The sequence below is a fragment of the Equus asinus genome, chromosome 15 (assembly GCF_041296235.1).
Source record: "Equus asinus isolate D_3611 breed Donkey chromosome 15, EquAss-T2T_v2, whole genome shotgun sequence".
In the NCBI taxonomy this organism is placed as follows: domain Eukaryota; kingdom Metazoa; phylum Chordata; class Mammalia; order Perissodactyla; family Equidae; genus Equus; species Equus asinus.
Window position 1 is genome coordinate 2,590,009 of NC_091804.1, and position 19,817 is coordinate 2,609,825.

Here is a 19,817-nt window from a genome sequence, read left to right on the forward strand (position 1 = left end):
CCCTTGAGGAGGGAAAGCATCATTAGAGAAGGCGCGTTGTTGCTGCTTCACTGGTCGGCCCATAGGTCAGTGTTTCCTCAGATTCCAGAAGCCCTTGGACCCTCCTGGAGGTGCCCTGCTGTGGTGAAAAGAGTGTGGACAGAGTTCAAATTCCAGACCCACTGCTCCCTGTCTTTCTGACTGACCTGAACAATGGGGACATGCCTGTGCACCGCAGAGATCTTGTTCTGAGCCCTCGGCACCATGCAGGCACACTCTAAATGTGGTTATCAATATCCTAAAAGATCGCAGTGGCAGCCAGTGACCCAGGGATAAAGCAAAGGTGGGGAAAACGGTGGAGAAGAAACTCGCTGGGCCCCTGAGCTACCAGGGGAAATTTGGGTAGGTGCTTCGGAAAAGCATCAGGAGTTAGCCAAAAAGGTCTTTGGAAGGAAAAAAATCAGGCCCTCAAAGAATGCCTCTTCACACCCTGCGGCCAGGAGGGCACCAGAGGGCTCAGGCCCTGATGTTCGTTCATTCAGGGGCGTTCTTGCCCCGGGAGTAGGACTGACCGCAAGATGCAGGAGGGGACGGGGAGCGGTCCACCCTGTAGTGTGCAGCCTCCAAGATGCCAGAGGATTTTAAACATCCTCCCCGGGGCGGGGGCGGAGCTGGGCCCTGGGTGACAGACCTCAGGTAGAATCCTGTTTTCTTTCTCTGTAACAAGCATGTTGGGGGCAGCCTGATGGGCCATCTGGTCTGGGAAGGAGCCCCATCTCATCAGTGATTTGCAGCTGCTGCATCTGTTCTTCTCTGGGAACAAGGCGGTTGTCCTCAGTCGCCCCCAGGATGGAGTCTGCAAACAAAGGCATCTCTTGTCCAGAGAAAGGGAAGGGGCTGCCCTGGCTCCAGGTATCTGACGGGCCGCTGGAGCTCTCTGGGTTCCCAGGCAGGGCCTGGTCTGGGTCTCCTGGGTTGGGCTGGCCTTCTGGGTGGCTCTCAGTGGGACAACGCCCACCCAACGCTGTGACGGAGCTGCAGCGCGCAGTCTGTGGTCCAGCATTTGGAGAGGGACCGAGGAAGAGGGCTGGGCGGTGAGGAGAAGGCCGCTCCCCCAGTCCCACACGTGGTCCGCCGGCAGCTGCTGTGGTCCCAATGCTTTCTTCTGACCCTCACTGTGACCTGGCTGTTCCCTTGGAAAGGTTTGTCCAGGAAGCTGCCAACATCCAGGATGGAGACTCTGGGGACGCCGTCTCTGGAGCAGCCCACATGTAGTTTTAGCTAGAAAGAAAAGGATAAATTTCAAAAACCAAAGCAGATCTTCTGTTCTTGGCTTTTGACAATTCCTATCACTCAATGTTCTCAGTGGCTATTCACAGGCTCTGTCACCTCCGAGGAGGGCTGTGGACTCCTGGTCACCTGTGTCCTTGTACAAAGTCTGGACAGCTCGCAGTTGACCTGTTTTCCTCCTTGGGGTCATTTGTCCCCACCCCCTGTGCCTTTCAGCTTTGGGAAAGGTGACTCTAGAAAGGATAACTTCTGGTGTGTGCAGTGGCAAATTCGATCCCAACAACCATCACGGAGTGCTTGTTCTGAGCCAAGAAGCATGCTCCATGTGGGACGAACACTTCTCTCAGACAGGGCTGGGCTCCGTACCAGCAGTGCACCACAGCCCAGGTAGAAGCACGGATGTGGTTCCATGCCCAGGGGTGGAGATGGTGCCAGGAGAACCTTCCTGGAAGTCTTCATGGCAGAATTGGGTTTTGAGGGATGAATAGGAGTCTGGGAAAGGGGGAGTGTGGGAAGGGAGAAGGAGGACATTGTAGGCAGGCCATACAGCATGTTCAATGACACAGACAGGCCACTGTGTTTAGGAAACCAAGCAGCTCAGACTACAGCAGGCTACACTGTGAATGGGTCGAGAATACAGTCTGAGCCTCCTGATCACCTTTTCCTTCCGCGTTCTCCTCAGCCCAGCGTTCAGCCACTCCTATAACCCAGGTTCCTAGAGCCCTCCTGCTGGCTGCCACGTAGCCTTCTGGAGCCCTCTCTGTCCAGGTGCCCATCACTTGCTGTATGCTCAGCTGGTGATGCTCTCCTTCTTCTGCCACCAGCAAAACGTGGGCATCAGCATGGCCAAACCTCCCTACATACCAAACTCTGGATTCTGAGTCAGCTGTGCTTGCTGGGGCGTCGGGACCTCTCCCCTGATTCTCACATTTGTCCCTGAGAAATGGGTATTCTGAGCCCCACGTCCAGGTGAGATAATGGAGGCACCAAGCTCATGACTTGTTCGAAGCCAAAGGGCCAGGCAGAAGAGAAGCAGGGCCTCCGAGCCTGCCTTGGAGGAAGTCTCCCCAGCACGCACGCCCGTGGCGCTGCAGTGTCAACAGGAGGCCACCGCAGCGGGGAGGGACTTTCCCCTGTCCCTGCGAGTGGGACGGGTCCTACAGGTGCAGGTTTGAACCCTTTGAGGGGCTGAGACCCTATGAGGGTCGAGGCCGATGCTTTCGGAACCCCCACTGTGCCTGCCTTCTCTGATTACTCCTCCTCACTCCTCCTAATTACTCCAGCTTCTCCCAGCTCTTCAGGCGAGGGAGCTGAGGCTTGGCTGAGTCAAGCGACTTACCCACGTGGCCAAGTCCGCAGCCTGGACAGGAAGGCTGAGCTTGCTCAGGCCCTCCGCCCTGGGGACCCAGCCCCCGTGGCCGCTAGGAGCGGAGGGCAGATAAGCAGCTGGATCCTGCTGCTGCTTCCCCAAGAGGCAGGGGGAGGTGCAGGGCAGCCCGTGCCCGCCCACCTCTGGCCCTCAACCCCATGGGCCTGCCGCCAGGATGTGCTCTGGCTGGGAGAGAGCACGAATGCCCAACCCTAAAGAAAGAGCAGCTCCAGCCTGGGCTCAGGAACGGCTGTGCTGTCTCAGCCATGAGCCTCCCCTCTTCAGGGCTGGCACAGTGGGCTGGCACACCGTGGCCTTTGAGGAGGGCCGCCCTTCCTGTCCCCCTCCCCTCTCTCAGGCCCTTCACTGCCCCGAGCACATTTCGATTCCTGGACAACTCGGATACAGTGACCAGCACTGTGGACGGCGTAACGACACACGGTGATTAACAGTGGGATTTGGAGACATTGACTCTGCACGTGTGGAAGTGCTTGAAACTTGGTGTTCTGTTTCCAAGTTGAAAAGTAATCATAACATTTTACAGCTGGCGGGCCTCAGATACCATGGAGGCTACCTCCTTCCTTCACAGCTGAGGAAACAGGCCCAGGCAGGCATGCTGTGTGGCCGGGGCTGGTGGCTGTCCCCACTGTGGTCTGGAAGCCCTGTCCTGTGATAAAGAGGTGAGTGCTGGAAGCATCGCTGAGCCCCCTCCCACCCCATGCCCATCAGACACTGGGATTCAGCCACAGGGGACTGAGTGAGTGGCTGAATGCAAAGACAGATGGATGAAGGAATGACAGTCCAGTGGCTCCTGGAAGAGAAGCCCATGGTAGCTACAGGAACAGCCCTTGGATTGCTAAGCAGCAGAAGAAAGCATCCTCAGTTGGACTGGGAAAGACGAATAGGTGGGGTCCATAGAGAGGCAGACCCGGAGACGGGAACAGCGTGCAGGACTCACCGTAGGCGTGCTCCCAGGGTCCCCCAGCAAGCAGCCAGTGGGGCGAGGAGCAGCTGTCTCCGGTGTAAGTAGTAGAACTGGACAGTGCCCTCCTCAGCATCTGGACAGCAGGCTGGAGGCTCTGCTTGGACCCGGTGGGACTGGGCCATAGCACAGCATGTGGAGAGAGGACGCAGGCAGCTCTCAGGGGAGGCCCTGACTGCTCCAGAGCTGGTCCAGCTCCCACATTGGTTTCAGGACCATCCTGTGGGAACAAAGGGAAGTCTGATCCATTTTTTGTGTCGTAGTCTTCAGGCTCACAGACTGAACCTTTCTGACTCCATTTGTTTTGTCATCAGAGTCTGGGAGGTGGAAGCATGCCGGAGAGGTAGCCAGGGGCTCGTCACGTGGCCTTGTGGGCCGAGGTAAGCATTCCTGATTATATCTTCTCTAGGTGTGATGGGGAACCATTGGGGGTTCTTTCTTTTTTGTTTGTCCTTATGCATCCAGAAAAGTAGGTGAATGAATAGATCTGGATAGTATTTCAGTCTTAGCAATATTAAGTCTTCCAATCCATGAACATGGGATATCTTTTCATTTATTTAGATCTTTAATTTCTTTCAGCAATGTTGTGTAGTTTTCAGTGTACAAGTCTGTTTTTTTTTTTTTTTTTGGTAAGGAAGATTGGCCCTGAGCTAACATCCATGCCAGTCTTCCTCCATTTTGTATGTGAGATGCTGTCACAGCATAGCTTGATGAGCGGTGTGTATGTCAGTGCCCAGGATCTGAACCTGTGAACCCTGGGCCACTGAAGTGGAGTGCACAAACTTAACCACCACCCCACCAGGCCGGCAACTCAGTGTACAAGTCTTGTGTGTCCTAAGTTGAATTTATTACTAAGTATTTTGTTCTTTTGGATGCTGTGGCAAATAGAACTATTTTATTAATTTCATTTTCAGGTTGTTTACTGATAGTGTATAGAAATACAGCTGATTTCTGTGTGTTGATCAGGAGTCCTGCAATTTTGCTGAGTGTGTTCACTATCTCTAATAGTTTTTTTGTGGATTCTTCGGGGTTTCCTATATATCAGCTCATGTCATCTGTGAATAGAGATTATTTTACTTCTTTTTTTTTTAATCTGGATACTGGTTATGGGCTGCATTGTATTTCCCCCAAATTCATATGTTAATGTCCCAACCCCCAGTACCTCAGACCATGACTGTATTTGGAGATGGGTCTTTAAAGAGGTGATTGAGGTGATTAAGGTGAAATGAGGTCATGTGGGTGGGCCCAAATCGAATCTTACTGCTGTCCTTGTGCAAAGAGGATATTTGGAACAGGCCGCGTGTGCACAGATGGATGCCATGTGAAGAAGCAGCAAGAGGGTGACCATCTGCAAGCCGAAGACAGAGGCCTCGCGTGAAACGAAGCCTGCCCACACCCTGATCTCAGATGTGCAGCCACAGAACTGTGAGAAATGAACATCTGCTGTTTAAGCCACGAGTCTGTGGTACCTGTTATGGCAGCTCCAGAAAACGAATGCAGAACCTTTGTTTATTTTTGAATAACGACGTTGACCCTCCAGGAAATCGTACCTCATCTGTTTTGTGCTGCAGGGACCCAGGTCAAGTCTGCAATGTGAGCCTCCACGGCCTAATGAGGCCCCAGAGCAGGCAGGGGCTGGGTGTGGCTGATTTTCGGTCAACATGGAAGTGGTTCTGTGTGGGCTGCGGAGGCCCTGCCTTCGTCAGCTCTGACTTCTCCGTCTTCTCACCAGAGCACTCGGTCCGTCCTAGTCGTCCTGCTCATACATCCAGATTCCGGAAGGTAGAGAGGATGTCTCCCTCTGAGGGCCCGGGCTGGGCTTGCAGCTCCTTTGATTGTTGCATCCGCTCCATGATCTTTGCCAGGTCACACACCGGGTCTTTTTAGGGACTTGTCTGCAGAGTTAAGGCTCTGATTAGGATTTTCTGACAGACAACTTGTAGGTCTCACACTCACGTGGGGAGAAAACCTAATGGGGGCACGTGGGTTTTCCTGGCAGGGCTGGCCAGGTGGAGCTGCATCCTGAAGAAGCAGAGCCCTCTCCTCTTTTTCTCTCTCGATCCCCAAGCCAAGTCCCTTGCCATTGTAGGGTAGCTTTGCCCTCCTCCTCACGTTCACCACCCCACACCCACGATGTGGGGACAAGTTACCTTGATGACAAGGTACATCATGCTCTTCTTCTCAGGGATGGCGGTGCCCCACTCCCTCCTCTCTGTTATTATCCATTCCTGGTGTTGGCTGTCATCCCAGCAGTGACCGTATCACCTCTAGGGTTCCCCAACCACCAGAGCCCCTGCCTCACACTCTTCCATGCTGGGCAGCCAGGATCCAGGAAGCCCCAGCCCTGCCTGAACCACCTTCCAGTGGCATGGAACATAAAACCTAGGAAGGGGGTGGGCATCCCATTCTCACTAAGGTTGAGGACGAATGGTCCCACTTCTTGGACCTCCTATGACATCTCCCTATGTCCTTTGGTAGACCACTGAGTTATTCATCCAGTGCCATCTCCCCTTCTTGTGAAATGGGAATAATGATCTGGGCCACCTACTCCCTGTAGGGCTCAGAGTCAGCCAGTGCAAGAGGTTGTAAATGCAACATGAAGGAAGGACAACTTGGGGAAGATGCCTTTTCCAGACACAGTCCATTTGGAGCGTCATTCCGTCTGTAGATTGAGAAGTCACCTCCCAACATGGAGGAAACTTCTCCACATAAGATTTTTCACTGGTGCAGAAAGAAGAAAGGCTCTGTGTGCACCTCTGAAGGCTGGAGCGCTCTGTTTCTGCTGCCCTGCCCTCTGGGCCGGGTCAGCCCTCCCCTGGCTGCTTTTCCATCTCCAGCTTGTTTTTAGGTCCATGATCCTACTCAAACTTGGGTTTGGATCCCAGTTCTCTCATACCTCAGTTTCTGCGTCTGTACAATGGAGGTGCTCATGCCTGCTTCATGGTGTCATTGTGAAGATGAAGTGGAGCAGTAGCTCTAGATATTGGATCTAGAATGTCCTAGGAAATTCATCCTAAGAAAATAATGAAATTATTTTGTACAAGAATGTTCACCAAAGAGTGGTTTATTAGAGAGAATAATCGGAAATGATCTAAATGGTTATCCTATGGGAGTCATTAAACCAGTTGTTGAGGTACATTCCATTATAGGATACCAGGATGTGGGCCCTACGAATGATGATGCAGCTGTACCTTCAATGACATGAAAAGGTGCTCACAAGAGATTGCAACTTCTTAAAAAACAGGTTATAGAGCATTTTCTTTTGAATGGTCTTTGGTGAAGGGGTCGTATTAGTCATGCCAATCATTTTCCTGCCCATAACACTCCCCAGGGAAGTCTCCCTTTGCCCACAGCCCAAGTGGCCAACTTCGTGTCAGAAACCAGGAACGGATAGCTGAGCAAAGCTGAGCCAACCAGATTCGTTCTTTTGGGAACACAAGCGAAGAGTCCTGGCAGGCTGACCATGCTGAGCACCAGTGCTGTTGCACGCGGACCCTCCAGGAGGGGGCGTATGTGCAGGGAGCCAACAGGGGAAGTGGTTCTGTCTCAGGGAGACCCGACTGGGGATCATGGAGAGGGAGGGCCTACAGCCCTAGGGAGGGGGAGAGCAAGGGAGATGGAGAGATCAGGAGAATGCCACCCAAGGCCTTGTTGTCCTCATGGGGCTCATCTGCACCTCCCTCACTGAGAGAGGCCTCTGTGCCCCTCTAAGAAAATTCCTTTTTACTTGACATACTTTCTGTTCTTTGCAACCAAATGATTGCTGACAAGACAATGCTCCGTGAACATGCGTAGTTAAAATGCTTATCGCTAGGTAGAGATGTCTTAGATAATTTGAGTTATCTTTCTAAACTTCTCAGTATTTTCTATTTTTTCTTGATCATTCACGTATCGGTTGTTTTTTAAAAATTAATGGCAAGGGCATCCACTTTGAAAACAGCTTGACAGCTTTTTATAAATTTAAACCTTAACTTACCAGCAATTCCACTGTGCAATATTTGCCCAAAAGAAAGGGCAACATATGCCCACACAAAGACCTGAACACAGCAGCTTACTTCACATTGGCCCCAGAGGGCACCAGCGCAGGTGTCCGTTGGAAGGAATGGATAAATTGTGGTCCACCCATCCGGTGGAATCTTACTCAGCAATAAAGAAGAATGGCTACTGAAGGCTGCAGCATCACAACACGGACCAAAAGAAGCCAGACACAAAGGAAAACACACTGGGTGATGCTGATTATGAGAAATTTGGAATACGTAAAAGTAATGTATGGTGACGGAAGGCAGATCAGTGGTTTCCTAATCTGGGGTGACTTCGGTGATTTCGAAGACACGTGGGGGAACTTTGGGAGTGATGGAAATATTTGATATCTTAATTGAGCTGGTGGTTACACAGGAGCATAGGTTTGTCAAAACTCACTGAACTGTACACTTAATGGTTTATTTTACTGTATGTAGATAATACCTCTATAAAGGTAAAAAATTGCGGAATAAAATAAACTACAGTAGTCTCCCCTTATCTGCGGGCGATACGTTCCCCAACCCCCAGTGGATGCATGAAACTGTGGATAGTGCCAAGCCCCAAACATACTATGTGTTCTCCTATACATGCATACTTATGTTAAAGTTTAATTTATAAATTAGGCACAGTAAGAGATTAACAATAGCTAATAATAAAATAGGATAATTACAACAATATACTGTAATAAAAGTTACACAGATCTTAGCAATCTCAGCATATGTTTTTTTCTATCTTGTCAAGTCCAGCACTCTCACCTTCTCGCTTGAAGGAAGCACTCAGCAGCTTCTTTTTGTCATATTCGCATTGCTAGCATCACTGCCCTTGTACTTTATGGCCATTGTTAAGCAAAATAAGGGTTGCTTGAACACAAGCACTCCTATACCTCGACAGTCGAACTGATAAAGCGGACGGCTACTGAGTGACGAATGGGTGGGTAGTGGATGCAGTGTGGACATGCAGGACAAAGGAATGGTTCCCGTTCCAGGTGGACAGCGTGAGATTTCATCATGCTACTCAGAATGGCATGCAATTTAAAACTTATGAATTGTTTATTTCTGAAATTTTCTATTTCATATTTTCAGATCACAGTTGATTGCAGAAAGTGAAACTGTGGAAAACAGAGGACTGCTGTGAAACAAAACACCCTGGGAGGGCACATTTAGTCATTATCAGCTGCTAAAATATCTTCGTGTGAATTAGTTGAGCTCGGATGAGCCTGCCAATCACACCCGGCTCAAGACAGGCGAACCGTGCTAAGGACGGAGGTCAGGAAGGGAGGGAGTGGTCAGGCTGGAGACGCAAAGGTTGGAGGTAGCTGCCATCATCAGGGTGGTCCTGGGCCACCTGGGCAGGGCAGAGCAAGAATGTGAGGCACACTGTTTGTATGGAGACCAGAAGCCTAAGGATAGAAAATAGCACCTTCCACACGCCATGAGGGTGATGGTGTCAGTGTCTGTCTGTATCCCTCACTTCACCAGTTCAGGGCACGCAGGCCGGCTTCCAACCGCCAGCCCTTTTGTCCTCTGCCTGCGGGCTTACTTAGGCCACAGCAGCCTGCTGGAGTGCTAGGAAATTCATGCTTGCTCCCCCAGGAGCAGGGCATGTAGCTCAGAGGCCCGTGTCTCCACTGGCCCCTAGTTGCCCACAGTGATAACCAGCTTGCCAGTACACCCTCTGTGGGCCACCTTCCTTTCTCTGTGTCTCTTTCTCACTCCTCTACTTCTGCGTTCTGGGATCAGATAACCTACTTACACCCGCATCCTCATCCTGGGTCTGCTTCTGGGGGTACCCAGACTGCAGCGCATCACCAACTTCGACTTCTTCTGCCCTTTCTGGTGTCCCTGTAGACATGGCCTTGCACAGCTGACAGAGGGAGGAGGGGGTGCTACGGTCTGAACGTTTGTGTCCCCTTCCAAAATTCATATGGCGAAGCCTGTTCCCCCCGTGAGATGGCGTTAGGAGGTGAGGCCTTGGGGATGTATTATGTCGTGAGAGTGGTGCCTCCACCACCGAGATTGGTGCCCTTATAAAAGAGACCCAGAGAGTTCCCTGGATCCTTCCACCACAGTGAGGGCACACGGCCATCAGTGAACTAGGAATAGTGTCCTCGCCAGAAACAGTCGGCACTTTGGCCCGGGTGTCCAGCCTCCAGAACTGTGGGAAATCCCCTTTGAGGCTGAACATCACGGTGAGGAGAGACACAGAGAAGGCAGGCCTGGGACAGAGGTGGAAAAGGGAGTTAGAACCGGGTGTAAACAGTGAAGGAGACAAGGAGAGAGGAAGAGAGATGGCAGGGAGAGGCCACTCTTCCAGAGTGAAAGGAACAAATCCTGAGCCATAGCCACACGGACATTTTGGTCAAGTGGATGGATAAGGAATAACACGTGTTTATCAGATAGTCCAGGAATGTGTGCTGTCTTGCTCACAGCTGATAACTTTTCCTGAGAAAACGTCCTGAATGGACAGAACTGGCAGGGGCAGAGAACACTCGGAGAAGCCAGCGTCCCACCCCAGCACAGCCCCACGGTGGCCCTCCCTCACCTGGTCCCACCAAGGACAATCACAATCAGTGACGGAGCCAAGTCTGCAAGACAAAGTGCCGAGGGGACAGCAGCCCTGAGCTCCCGGCCAGCAGCCTGCCGTGGGGCGGTGACAGCGGCTGTGGCTGGCACAGAGCTGCGCATATCAGCTGCCAGGCCACTTCCCCAGGACGGATTGTGGGGCTGATTGCTTTGAGCTTCTTTCCCTCCCCTTCATTCTGTTCTGCCACCAGAAGGCTCCAGAGAGCAGGAGGGAGAGGCACGGGGACGCAAGTCCTGTGGAACGCAGGGGCTGACGGCTGGACCTGTGTGCCCTGGGCTGTGGGGGCTGCAACCTGCTTGAGTTCCTATGTCTGCGCCTGCCTGTCACTCCGTTGCCCCTGCTCAGCCTCCAGGTGCCACCCAGCCCAGGTTAGCAGAAACTGGGATGCTCCCTGGCAGTGCTCTCAAAACTTGCTCCTTATCAGAATCATCTGGATTGAATCCAGATGCCCAGGCTGCACCCCAGGCCTGAGTAATCAGCCTCTGGCGCTGGGGCATCGGCATCGGCATTTGTAAAGCTGCTAGGTGATTCTCGCGCGCAGGCAGACTGGGACTCAGGGCTTTGCAGGGAAAAGAACTGAAAGTGCCTCCTGGGCTCAATTTCCAGGTCACCAGTGTGTCCCTGGGGCCTGTTCACGTCCCCTCCCTAGTGCTTCTCCAGCTCACCTGCTGTCTCCATTCTCGTCCTGGGCGGCTCTGCGTAGGTGTGGCAGGGCCTTCCTCTGTGATTCTCAGCTCCTCTCAGCCGTCCCCCTCCTCAGTGTCCAACAAAGTCACCTCCATTTATGCCCCTTCCTTCGCCTTCTTAGGACACTTCAGTGACCTCTCCTTGCTTTCAGGACCAAGACCAAAATGCCAAGAATGGGCTCTAGGGCTCTGGCCTCCCTCATAGCCTCCCGCTGCTCCCCTCTCCTCCTCCTTGACACCCTCCAGCCACAGTGGCCTTTTCTTTCAGTTCTTCAGTTGAGCTGGCCTTGTCCTACTCAGAGGTTTGCACATGCTGATCCCCCTTCTGAAAACCACATTCCACCCTTTAAGCCATTCTTCCTTCGGATTTCAGTGTAGCACCACGTCCTCTGAGAAGCGTTCCCTGACCAGCACCCCCACGCCACTCACAGGAGACACACTCCCCATCATGGGTCTTGCAGCCTTTCACAGTGTGCATTCATGTGTCCATGTGTGTGCCTGTATGTGCGTGTGTGTGTGTGCGTGCATTTGCGTGCACATTCGCAAGCACGCATCCGGCTGGGGGACTATTTGACCCCGTGCCATCCCCCAGCTCCGCTGCCAGCTCTGGGAGATTGATGCAGTGCCCGTGTGCCTGCAATTGTGTCCTCAGCACTCTGCAGGGAGCCCGGCTCATGGCAGATGCTCACTAAATACTTGTTGACTGGAGAAAGGATTCTTGTACTGGATTGGGTGAGAAGATGCTCACTGAACCCCTCCTGAACCACTCCTGTGGGTCTGTCTGGTCCCTGTTCCCAGGCATCTCTCTCGTATTGGCCCCATCCTGCTGCCCGTGGGGCTCTGTTTAGCAGATGTGGCTTTCAGCTCACCCGCAGCTGGCCTGGGGTGCAGTGAACTGTCACTGCTGCCCTTTGCAGCTGTCAGCCTGGGGGCCCGGGGGCCGTCTCCAAGGAAGATGCTGCCCTTGTTCTGCTCTGGAGCTCCCTTGGCGACCAGCTGTCAGATTCGTGGCTCAGCCTTTATCCTTGAAGGATAAAAGTTCTACTTTTTGGAAACTGCGGCATATAATTGCGTGTCAAACTGGCTGGTAAAGCTGTTTTGGAAAAAGGGCAGCTGTTTGATCACAAAGGATCAGTGTCACTCTTCCTTTGAGGCTTGTAAATGGGTGCAGAGGCAACTCCAAAGAGAGAAGACACGGGGTGTGTGCCGTGACTTCATCTGTAGCTGGCCATTCTGACGTCCGCTCTGTCGCCTGTCACAGGACACCTGCCCAAGCCCCGTTGGGTTCTGAACTGGAGGTCAGCCAGGCTGCCTCCTCCGCCTTGCCTTTCAGACTTGTTCCTACAGAATGCTCTGACTCCCACGACGTGATTTCCCCGGGCTCCGCGAGGCCTGGCCAGCAGAGGGCACGGTCCCCTGCATCTGGGAGTTAGGAGGCAGGGAGCTGCCTCTCAGGGCCTTTGTTTTCCAGGCTGCCAGGGGCCACAGGAAAGGATGGGCCTGGCAGGAACTTGCAGAGGTCTAAGTGTCCCCAGGGAATTTCACAGCAGTGGCTTTGTCCCCTACAGAGGGGTCTCCATTACAGAGCTCCCCTGAGCTGGGTGCCCAGATGCCTCCTTTGCTGCTGCTTCTGCCATCAGTCCCGGCCTAGGCCAGGGTCCTCCGTCCCAGAGAAAGACCCGGGTCCATCTGGATTACGGGTGTATCCATGGGTGGCAGCTGGGAGAACTCAAGGAGAGACCCCCGATCCACTCTCCATGTCTGCTGCGGGCTGGGGCGGAGGGCGGCAGGAGCAGCCCAGGCAATTTCGCATCTACGTTGACGAAGTCTGTTGAGTACCTTATGACAAGCCGGCCACAGGGCCAGGTACCAGGTGAGACAGAATGTTAAGGCCTGTCCCTCTTGTGCTGTGCTGTCTGGTTGGAGAGACAGACATTCAACACATAATTGCGTGAATGGCTCCAAATTACAAATGTGATGAGTATGACGGGGAGCAAGAAAGGGTACCGTGAGAGAGGAAAATTGGGGGTTCACCTGCCCTAGGGGCTGGTCCATGAGGTGCTCCTCCTTTTGAAAGTTCAACGCCAGGGCTTGACCTCACTTGTCCCAAGGTAACCCATCCGTGCCAACTGTCCCTTCAGCAGAGCCGTCCTGGCCTCACTTCTCCCTCAGAGAAGTCGCGTTGGCCTCTTACAGGCCCCCCTGAAACTCTCCTCGGCTGTGGAGCCACCCATCCTGCTCTGCTCCACAGGCCTGCAGCCTCTTCAACTCCCGGAGGCTCCCTTAGCCCACTTTGTATCATTTCCAGCACTGTTTCCTGGTAACGTCCCGTGTGTCTCCGCTTTCTCCAGATTGGGTGTGCACTCCCCAGGGAATGGTATTCCAAGATGGAGGGCATCAGACTGTCTGGGGACCACCCCCGCACTCAGCAGTTATTTATCTGTCAGGCGATGGGGAGCCAGATAGATGCCAAAAAGTGGGTAAACGTCCCAGATTTTATTAGGGGAAACGCCTGTGTGAAAGAAAATGAGGTGAGAACCGGGACAGCGGCGGCGGCTGCTGCAATCTCAACCCGGGGATCAAGACAGGTTGTGTCCTCTGAAGCAAGAGCCACACCAAGATCCCTTGTTTGCACAGAAACTTCTTGCACTCATGCTCACATGCTACTGTTACTCAAGACTTCCAAACTTCACCGTCATTATGTGGTCACCCTCCGTCTGAGCCCCTGTGATCTCAACAAAAGGTGGGTCCCGGCTTTGTGGAAAACCAGGCTGGGGGGGTTGGAGCCCCCTCAGCCCAGGGCAAGAAGCTGGAGACAGCCTCCCACACTCACCTGGTGTCTTGCTTCATCCCTCCCGTCTTCCCACCCGCCAAGGTGCCAGCAGAGGTGACTTAAGGCAGGGGTGACACAAAGGCAACCAGGACGCTTACTTGGTGGCACAGCCTCTTGCATGAGTTTTTATGGGCAGCGACCCTGGAGTGCTCCACCGCACAGACCTGAGACTTGCAAGAGAGTGTGGTGAACACTCAGGATTGTGCTGTTTTGAGAGTCTCAGAGATGTCCTAGAGGGGACACGGTCACCCCCAGGAAGAGTGTCTCTTCCGGGAAAGGTTTGACTGGAGTGGAGGCGCCCTGGCTGGCACGTGTGAACGTTGGCTCTTGTTTGCAGAAGTCTGCAGAGCCTGGCCAGGCAAGTGCCAGGGCAGCAAGATTGAGCCCCATGAGAGAGGAGCTGTCCAGACAGCATCCCCCTTTCCTTCTCTCCCTGACATGCTGCCTAAGAGAAAGAATTCTGCGTGTGACATCTCAGCCCCACCCCTTGCTGGCTCCTGAGGGGGTTTGGTGTTGGCTAGTCGGACTTGGGTTGCAGAAACTGTTGAGAGGATGGAGAGAGACAAGCCTGGGTGCGTGGAAGCCAGGAAGGGAAGGAGGTTCTTGCTTCTTGGACTGGCCTCTGAGCCGTCTTTTGTTTTGAAGAATTCAGGTGATGGGCAGAGAGGGGGACAACTTTTCAGTCAACGTAAAGTGCTGATGGGAAGCAGGTGAGGGATTCGAATAGGAGAAACTTAAAGGCTGGAGGTAGGAGGAGTTTGTGCCGTATAAAAATGAGAGGCTACAGAATTCTGGAGGAACAAGAGAAGCAAACAGAGAGAATTTTAAGTGCTGCTCTGGTTCGTAAATCGGATCCCCTTTGGCATTCTTCCAGACACCGAAAAGTGAAAACTGAAACTAACTTTTCAGACTTTTGGTTTGGGGACTGCGCTTCTTTGAATGTGACTCCGTGTCTAGACTGGGCCACACCCAGTATACGAAGCTCCAATTTATATTTGGGTTACACACACACCTACAATATTAAAGTTTTATTCCCTTTACTGGCTCATTTATTCTTCCCTTCTAGGCAGAGGCATTTGAACTCCAGCTACCTTCAAAAGGGGTGACACCCAGGCGAAGGACGCGGGTGTCCTCTCTGCTTTAACCCACTGTGAACGCTGCTGCAGAGATAAATCACAAACAGAGACACTCTCTGGTCTGCTGCAGACAGCCCCAAAGTGGATCCAGCCCTGCCAATTAAAGCCACTTCCCCGGGACCGGGCCAGCCCTGGGTGACGCAGACTAGTAGTGCCAGACTCCCTGGCATCTGTGGATGGAACAGCTGCCTGGGCAGCCGAGAGCGGATGTGCCAGGGAAAGTGAAATCCAGTGACGAGACGGATGAGCACCCTGGCTCCGGGTTTTGGGCCTAATTACCGAGAGGAAAGGCCAACAATGGGGACTGTAAATTGTCCTTGGAAAACAATCCTGGGAGTGGCTCTCCCCTCCTCTGTCCCCAGGCCAGGCCTCCCTGCCCCGGCCCCGGCTGGCCACGTTCCTGGGGCTGGATTCTCCCTGGGCCGGGAGTGGTCTCTTCCTAAGCACCCCTTCCAGGGCTCCTGCTCCATCAGCCCTGCCCACACTTCCTCGGCATTTCCCTTCTTGAAACAAGGTCCCCCCACCCACTTCCTGTTTCTTGGTCATAGTGACTCCAAACAGGGAAGGGAAATATACACTGAGCCCTGTCCTTGCCCTCCTGCTACCTGCCCTAGCACCTAGGTCCACTCCACGACGAGAAGAAGTGCCTCAGGTGTTTAAGAAACGGGGTGCAGTGAACTGAGGACTTGTTCTATCGCTTGTCTTGGGAGAGTCTCACGGTGCTCTGGGCCCCTGTCTTCTGGTCCAGCACGCGCCTGATGGTGGGTCAAAGTGATGGGGTACCACATCACCCACAAACACAAGCTTTAGTCACTTTAATGAGACAACAGCTAAATAGCTTACAGCCTCAGATATTAAAATGAAACATTGCAAAAAACTAATAAATGAAATATGATTTCTATTTTTGACGTTTTTATCCAAATGTTGCCAAAGGCAAATTTTAGAGACTCACACAATATACTCGTCCCAAATTTTTGGACCCCACTGCTATGTGTTGTCCCAAAATCTTGGCGCCAGTGCAATGTAAGTTCTCCAGAATTGCTTCCACGCCTGGTAAAGAATTCCAATAGCTGATTTCTTACCCAAGAGACACAGCTGGGGATGAGGAGGGGTAGAGGAGGGGTCTGGCTCTGTGATTTGGTCTCCCCCATTGAGGAGAGGGGGGTAACGAGATGGATGCTCCATGGTGTGGTGCATGGAAGCAACATGAATCCCTGAGTGGCTGCTTCCCCTCATTCCTTAGGCCCATGGCGGCAGTTGGCCTTGTCCCTGCTGCCCTCTTGACCTGAACATCCCTCCTCAGTGTAGAGAAAAGGGCTGGAAAAGCTTCAGAGGCAAGATGAGGCCATCCAGGATTTCTCCTTCCTTAATCTCTCTGGATCTGCACAATTGTGTTTCCACTGAGTAAATATTTTGGCACAGTCTTAAAACAGAAGATGCTCTGGGGTCAGTGGAGATGCAAGTCAGCAGGGCAGAGGGGCCTTCCTGGGCATCGTTGCTTATTTCTTGACCATGAGTAACAAAAACTAATGCTCACATGGTCTTTCAAGTGCTGCATACATTGCACGCATTTTCGTTTCCTTAAATCTCATTTAATCCCCTCTATAATGCTGAGAGGAAGTCAGGAGATAATTGACCCATTTTGTTGAAACTGAGGCCAGAGAAATCAAATGATTCACCCAAATTGACACATTCATTCAGCACATATTTATGGATCATCTCTGGGGCCCAGGGACTGTAGTTGGCTGTGGGCATATGGGGATGAAAACCAGCAGTGTCCCCTGTCTTTCCAGCACCCACAAGCTGCCCCCAAGGCTTCCCGAGAGTGGGAACACATGACAAGCTAATCGCAGAACAGAACCGGGAGCAAAAACAGCATTTCTCTGGATGTCACTTTCCAAATAAACCCTGCCGCCATCTAGAGACTTGCTGCCTCATCGAGATGCATGTTGGAGCACCTAGGGCTGGGCTTCCATTCCGGGAGGGAGTGGGTGCTTTGGTCCCCGTGTGTATCAGTTGTGTGGCACAGTGTTACCCGCGAGTTAGCGGTCTGCAGAGAATCAGAACATGGGGAAATATGTTTAACCCCATGACTAGAGAGAACCATACCTAACCCTTGGAGGATTTAGAGGACACTCAGGGATTTTGCAGGGCTTTAGGAAAAAAAAATGTATATGAAAGAGCTTTTTGAGGGAGGGTTAAACATTTTTCAAATGCAATTTGTACTCTCTTATTTTCTAAAGATTTAAGAAAATTATAATAAAAGAAGCAGAGAGATTAAGATGAGTAAAAGATAAAAGTGAAAAATAAGCATCATGTACTGAAAGGGAAGGGAAGAAAGAACCGTAAGATAAAATCTGTTCTAAGGACGACCGCTGAATCAAGCACATAGCTCACATCTGAGTTCCCTGGTAGCCGGGGGAAAGGTGAAATGCCATGAGCTACATGGCTTTTATTCATGAGCTAACTAGACAAAGCATGCCAGGCCAGTTGTAACGAGACACACCCCCTCTGCACTGGATTCCGAGGGTGTCCTTCCCCGCATCTCCATATAAAGCACCATGAACACAGGCGGAGTTCTTCAATAGCTTTTCATTTAACTAGAAATATTGTCCATGTGATCACTTACCATAGCCAAGCATTATTTTTAAGAGCCTTTGAATTCCTGTGATTTCTGAGTCTGTTAAAATGTTGGCTGATAGAGCCTGCTGGTAGTGAGAATACTGGATATTGAGGAACTGTTTTTGGAGACAGTGGCCTCGTGTGTGAGGTCTTTGCAGAAGGCGGATTCCACTCGTGGGCAAAGTTTGAAGCGCCTTCTCTAACCCACACCGTCCACCCTGCAAGGCCGCCTGACTTGACGTCTCTGGTGGCCATCTCACTCTGGACAGTTCTCCTCTCCATGGTACCATGTGTCCTCTCATTGCCCATCCATGGCATAAGCCAGGTGGCCCAAGCACTACCCACCTGTGGGCATTCCTGATACCATAGACCAGGCCCCTGTCTGTTAGTCCCCAGCTGGATGCCCCGGACAAACATCCAGCTTCTCTGGAGAAATGAAGAAGGTGTATCGAATGGCTGTGGGATTTCCTTTCAGCTCAAATGTTCTGCCTTTTCTTCAACAGTAGATGCTAGGCCCTAAGGTGACACTCCTTGCTAAGTGGAGTGGCTGCTGACAGTCTGAGAACTACTTCTATGGTTCTTAGAGGAGACGACGTGGCCTTTTGGATCAGGGGCCTGCTCTGGCTTTTGTTTTGGTCCAATGATGGGGCTCCGGCTTTCGTATAATCAAACTGTCACCAACATTTATTCGGAAATGGCGATGACAGGAGGATGCTATCCAGCTGTGCCCAGCATTTGGGTCATTACAGATTGTTAATTGCCTTGAGAATGGACTGGGTACAACTTCTGCTGACTCAGCTGAGCTAAAACAACACGCAGTTGGACGACACGCTGAGGTCAGGCTGATGGGGGACATGATCTCAAATTATTCCAATGAGGCCCTCACCCCAAGTGAGCTCTCTCCACGTTATTTGATGGAATCTTTACTGTACCAGTGAGTGAGCAGAATAGGGCGGTCACGCCCTTAAAGACAAGAGCTCCTTCAACAAACCGCCCTGCGGTGGCTTGCACGGGCGGTGGGTTGCTTGCACGGGCTGGTTCTTTGCCATGCCCTGGCTAGTGGGAAAATGCAAAGTAAAGAGCTCTCTCCCAACTCAGTCCCCACCTCCCTCCAGCCAAAACCTCCAGTGAGGAGGATGAAATGATCGGTGTATTAAGACTCCCTTACAAGGAAACACACCCTCCCCTATTGCTACGAGGTTGGAGGTGGAAGTGGAAAGAAGAGGCTCCCCGCTCTTCTCTGTTGGGGAGTGACAAGCAGGGAGGACCAGAAGCCTGGGCCTCTGATTGGAACCCTTTCCTGTGAGCCACCAGCGGACTCATTTTTAGACTTAATTGTCTCGCAGCATCTGGGAGTTTGGAAAGGCCTCTCCAGGGTCTCGCCCAGAGGGAATGTGGCTGGCCCACGGGGCACGGTGGCCAATTTCTTTTCTTTTCAATACGGCAAGAGTGCACTGACTCAGCACTCGCTTCCCACAGGGTCCTTCAAACTCCTGTTCACACCTCTAGCAATTCCCAAGCGGGGTGTCCTCTTATTCAGTCCAACAGTTTGAATGGGACCACCTCTAAGTAGAAGAGTGGTTCTACTGGGGCTGTGCACCCTTGGGCTCCTGGCTCTCAGCACAGGCGGACCCCGGAGCCCAGCTGCCCTGGGACAGGGAAGCCGCCTCTCAGCAGCAAGGTCTTTTTCTTTTCTGGGAAGAGGAAGAACATGGGCCTGCTACTTCTCAGACCCCTCCCACGCCCTCAGAGCTGGAGGCTCTGTCCCCTCTGCTTTGGGGAGGATTTGCTCAGGCCCTGGGAAGGAGAAAGGGGGCTAAGGACTGGTGTCAACTACAAGTCATCTTATTTTTTCTATTAAATATTTTTTTAATTTTTAGTTTTAAAATTGTTTTTCATTGAGGTAACATTGTACATCTACAAATTTAAACTGTGCATCGTTATATTTCCACTTCTGTATAGACTACATCATGTTCACCACCCAAAGTCTAATTGCCGTCTATCACCTTACGTATGCGCCCTTTACTCCTTTCACTTTCCCCCGCCTCCTCCCCCTCTGCTAACCACCAATCTAGTCTCTGTCTATGTGTGTGTTTGTCGTTGTTGTTTTATCTTCCACATATGAGTGAAATCATACAGTATTTGACTTTCTCCCTCTGACTTATTTCACTTAGCATAATACCCTCGAGGGCCGTCCGTGCTGTAACAAAAGGTAAGATCTCATTTTCTTATTTCTGAGTCATATCCATTCTGTATACATCGCGTCTTCTTTATCCATCCGTCCACCGACAGGCACTTAGGTTATTTCTATTGGCTA

At 52.0% G+C, this 19,817-nt stretch overlaps 1 long non-coding RNA gene across 1 annotated transcript; it reads left to right on the plus strand.

Annotated features, from left to right (window-relative positions):
• The first annotated feature begins 2,817 nt into the window (after window positions 1–2,817).
• On the plus strand, window positions 2,818–8,346 carry LOC139040293 (uncharacterized). The gene is made up of 4 exons (XR_011494518.1): window positions 2,818–3,079; window positions 3,183–3,318; window positions 3,935–4,000; window positions 4,900–8,346. It is a non-coding gene; the product is annotated as an uncharacterized lncRNA (long non-coding RNA).
• The last annotated feature ends 11,471 nt before the right edge of the window (window positions 8,347–19,817 follow it).